Source organism: Muntiacus reevesi, chromosome 6, assembly GCF_963930625.1.
Source record: "Muntiacus reevesi chromosome 6, mMunRee1.1, whole genome shotgun sequence".
In the NCBI taxonomy this organism is placed as follows: domain Eukaryota; kingdom Metazoa; phylum Chordata; class Mammalia; order Artiodactyla; family Cervidae; genus Muntiacus; species Muntiacus reevesi.
Window position 1 is genome coordinate 41454500 of NC_089254.1, and position 5203 is coordinate 41459702.

A 5203-nucleotide genomic window follows, 5' to 3' on the forward strand; every position below is an offset into this window, starting at 1 on the left:
GAACTAAAAAGCCTCTTGATGAAAGTGAAAGAGGAGAGTGAAGAAGTTGGCTTAAAGCTCAACATTCAGAAAACTAAGATCATGGCATCTGGTCCCATCACTTCATGGCAAATAGATGGGGAAACAATGGAAACAGTGTCAGACTTTATTTTTAGGAGCTCCAAAATCACTGCAGATGGTGATTGCAGCCAGGAAATTAAAAGACGCTTACTCCTTGGAAGGAAAGTTATGACCAACCTAGATAGCATATTAAAAAGCAAAGACATTACTTTGCCAACAAAGGTCCGTCTAGTCAAGGCTATGGTTTTTCCAATGGTCATGTATGGATGTGAGAGTTGGACTGTGAAGAAACCTGAGCGCTGAAAAATTGATGCTTTTGAACTGTGGTGTTGGAGAAGACTCTTGAGAGTCCCTTGGACTGCAAGGAGATCCAACCAGTCCATCCTAAAGGAGATCAGTCCTGGGTGTTCATTGGAAGGACTGATGCTGAAGCTGAGACTCCAATACTTTGGCCACCTCATGCGAAGAGTTGACTCATTGGAAAAGACCCTGATGCTGGGAGGGATTGGGGGCAGGAGGAGAAGGGGACGACAGAGGATGAGATGGTTGGATGGCATCACCGACTGGATGGACATGAGTTTGAGTAAGCTCCCGGAGTTTGTGATGGACAGGGAGGCCTGGCGTGCTGCGATTCATGGAGTCGCAAAGAGTCGGACACGACTGAGCGACTGAACTGAACTGAACTGATGTTCTTTGATCATTTTAATCTATTTATTAACTGTAATGGTAACTAAATACAAAAGAAAAAATAACACAGCTTTATAGAACCAGAGAATATATCAATTTGCATGCAGATTTTTATTGCATTAAGTTGATAGTGATCAATCAAAGATTTTCAAACATCAAAACATGGCATGGGGCTTCCCTGATGGCTCAGTGGTAAAGAATCCGTCTGCCAGTGCAGGAGACACGGGTTCAGTCCTTGATCTGGGACGGTCCCCCATGCCGAGAAGCAACAAGCCTGTGTGCTACAGCGACTGAGTCTGTGCTCTCGGCCCGGGGAACCGCTACAGCTCCTGAAGCCTGTGTGCCCTAGAGCCTGTGACCTGCAGCAAGAGAAGCCCCAGGATGCTTGGGCACCGCAAGTAGAGAGCAAAGTCTGAGCAGCAACAGAGACCCAGCACAGCCAAAACAAAAAGAAATGAATGAATAAATACTTTTTAAATGGTCAGTTAAAAGAAACATATCAATAGTTATGATACTCCAAATCGCATCTTTTGCCATTATTAAAATTTGATGACAAAATTTATATGCCAATTTTAAAAGATATTAGAGAATATAAAGTTTTTCAAAGTTATTTTAGGTATGTTGCAAGCAGAGTCTTAAACACTGCAATTTTAGGAGCCAGGCCCCACATCTTGGGACCAAATAAAATCCTATGTACTTTTTTCAGTGGTTGGAGAGAAGCCATCTTTAGTATTGTAATAAATGGTCTTATTTTTCACTTTGGCAGTGGAACCAATACTAAAGAATGCTGCAAGAAAATCTCAGTAATTAGCTGTCATTCAGATAGGAGAAAATGTCTAGGGTGTTTAGCTTTAAATAACTTCTAAATGCAAATGATTCACAAACTTATAATTCTACCCCAGACCTTTTTTCTGAGTTCTAGATTTACATTTCTAGCTACCTGTGACATATCCACGTGGTATCTTCTCCCAGGCAATTTGCCAATGTCATGTCCACACTTAGAATTCTGGTGCCATGATTACCCTCCCTGCAACCCCACACTGGTTTCTCTTCTCAGTAAATATCCTTTCCATCAGAGTCCCAGGCACTGTTATCCCTTGCTTCTGTTACAGTGACTGCTGCCACCACTGATACTCCTACATTACTTGGAGTCTAAAATGGGGAAAAAAGAAATGGAAAAAAAATTTAAAACACTATGTGATTTCTTCTTTGAGTCTTAGAGATCCTCTTTCTTTTTCTTGGGCCAGAACTAGAGGCTTCTGGAGTCTCTCTGTCCAGGAGCAGGTCCCAGTTCTGGTTTCAGTCTTCCCTGAGTCCAAACTAGGAGATACTGGAAGGGGAGAAAAAAAAAAAAAAGAAAACAAAACACAGGGAACTCCCTGCTGATTTAGCAGGATTTCACATTCTCATCTTCTTTTCCAACCTCTCTACTATATTTCATTTTAGAGCAGTCATTTATTCTGTCCACGTTATATCTCCATTCAGTGGGAAAGACAGGAGGGAGTCACTTACCCTCAACTAGAACTTCTGTATTCTGCATCTTCACTTCTTTTTCACAAGCATTTTCCATTTTATAAAATAGTTAATAGGCACCTACCACACTCTTGATCAGACATTTAAGCTGCTTTCAGTTTCTCCCTATTATAAACTATAGTGAATATATACTTAGAACTCAGGAAAATCTCTTTTTATGGGGCTTAGGTCTTCCAAGCAGATTTGTATTATAATGAGACTTCTTTTCACCATCAGGATCTCTCTTATATTAAATGAATCTAATAGGTATTAATTTATAAACAAGATCAAGGAGCTCTGTTATGGTACAATCAGCAAGATCCCCTGGAGGAAGGCATAGCAACCCACTCCAGCATTCTTGCCTGGAGAATCCCATGGACAGAGGAGCCTGGTGAGCTACAGTCCATGGGGTTGCAAAGAGTCAGACATGACTGAAGCGACTTAGAATGCATGGAACACAATCCTAGTCTCCAGTTCTGATCATTTTGCTGCATTGTTTATTCTGTGGTGGCAAAGTTTCCATTCATAACTGAAATCTAGAAAGACTCCAAAACTCTAAGTTGAGGTAGTGGTCTAAGTTTTCTTCTTCCAACTCTTTGATCAAGCAGGTTACCAATGCTCTTCTTCCTGCTCTGCCTGCCCTCTGGTGGAGGTGCCAAAGAGTAGACTGGGATAGCAAGCCAGCTATAAAAGGGGGTGGGTGTGGGGGAAAGACTGAGTTATGCCTAAATGGCAAACCAGCCCCTGAATAATTAAAGAACCAGTGTATGACTTCATAAACCTCTGTTCTTAGGCTTCTCTAACCTCAGATGGTGTCGCCACAATAGAATCTATCATAAGGCAATTATTCCCAAACTGGTACTTCTCCATAGATACTGCTCTGCACCTTTGGTTTTGTTGACCTGATAATTCTTACACAGGGAAAACATTTTCTTTCTCAATTTTATATCTGGAAAAAACACAAGTTGGTGAATTAGAAAGAGCTAGGAAGTGAGGGTTCCGTTCCCAGCTCTGTTGTTGTTCAGTCACCCAGTCATGTCCAGCTCTTTGCGACCCCATGGACTGCAGCATGTCACGTCTCCCTGTCCCTCACTATCTCCCAGAATTTGCCCAAGTTTGTGTTCATTGCACTGGTGATACTGTCCAGCCATTTCATCCTCTGATGCCCTCGATCTTTTCCAGCATCAGGGACTTTTCCAGTGACTCTTCTTTGTGCATCAGATGACCAAAATAATGGAGCTTCAGCTTCAGGATCAGTCCTTCCAGTGAATATTCAGGGTTGATCTCCATTAAGATTGACTGGTTTGATCTCCATGCTGTCCGTAAGACTTTCAGAAGCTTTCTCCAGCACCACAGTGCGAAGGCATCAATTCTTTGGCATCCTACCTTCTTTACAGTCTGTCTCTCACAGCTGTATGTGACCACTTGGAAGACCATAGCCTTGATTATATGAACCTTGGTGGGCAGAGTGATGTCTCTGCTTTTCAACATACTGTATAGGTTTGTCATCACTTTCCTGCCAAGAAGCATTTGTCTTCTGATTTCATGGCTACAGTCACCATCCACAGTGATTTTGGAGCCCAAGAAGAAGAAATCTGTCACTACTTCCACCTTTTCCCCTTCTATTTGCCATGCAGTAATGGGGATGGATGCAGTGATCTTAGTTTTTTTAGTATTTAGTCTTAAGCTGGCTCTTTCACTCTCCTTCAACCTCCTCAGGAGGCTCTTTAGTTCCTCTTCACTTTCTGCCATTTAGAGTGATATCATCTGCATATCTGAGGTTGTTGATGTTTCTCCCCCCTATCTTGATTCCAGCTTGTAACTCATCCAGCCCAGCATTTCTCATGATGTGCTCAGCATATGGGTTAAACAAACAGGGTGACAGCAGATAGCCCTGTCATACTCCTTTCTCGATCTTGAACCAATCAGTTGTTCCATACAGGGTTCTAACTGTTGCTTCTTCTTTTTTTTTTAATTGTTTAGTTTTTATTTCATAATCATAAATTTAACTTTGCAATCCAGCTAAACTTGGAGGGAGATAAGGAAAATATGGAACCCAAAGAACTGTAGCAAGAGCACAAATAATATAGGATAGTTCGAGCAGATGGAGGGAGATGGGGTGCTCTCCTGGGCTACAGAAGGAATGGTCTGGTGGTTAAGTAAAACACAAGTCAAATTTATTAGATTTGTCCACAGTCAGCAATGGTGATCTTCTTGCTGGTCTTGCCATTCCTGGATCCAAAGCACCCCATGGCTTCCAGGATATTCATCCCCTCTTTCATCTTGCCAAAGACCACATGCTTGCCATCCAGACCCTCAGTCTTGGCAGTGCAGATGAAAAATTGAGAACAGTTTGTGTTGGGCCAGCATCTGCCGTGGACAAGATGCCCAGACCTGTATGCTTCAGGATGAAATTATCATCATCAAATTTCTCGCCATAGATGGACTTGCCACCAGTACCATTATGGTGTGTGAAGTCACCACCCTGGCACATAAATCCCGGAATTATTCTGTGGAAGCAGGAACCTTTATAACCAAATCCTTTCTCCCCAGTGCTCAGAGCATGAAAGTTTTCTGCCGTCTTTGGAACTTTGTCCGCAAACAGCTAGAAAGAGATGCGGCCCAAGGGCTCGCCGTCGACAGCGATGTCAAAGAATATGGTGGGGTTGACCATGGCTAGACACGGGAGGCTCTGGGATGGTGGCATCTTCAAGGCCTAACTGTTGCTTCTTGACCCACATACAGGTTTCTCAGGAGACAAGTAAGATGGTCTGGTATTTCCGTCTCTCTAAGAACTTTCCACAGTTTGCCATGACCCAAGCAGTCAAAGGCTTTAGCGTAGTCGATGGAACAGAGGGAGATGTTTTTTAAAATTCCCTTGCTTTCTCTGTAATCCAGAAAATGTTGGCAATTTGATCTCTAGTTCCTCTTTCTTTTCTAAACA

The 5203-nt window shown here is 42.6% G+C and overlaps 1 pseudogene; it reads right to left on the reverse strand.

The window, feature by feature from the left end:
• Positions 1-4236: 4236 nt before the first annotated feature.
• On the reverse strand, positions 4237-4936 carry LOC136170693 (peptidyl-prolyl cis-trans isomerase A pseudogene; annotated as a pseudogene).
• Positions 4937-5203: the final 267 nt, after the last annotated feature.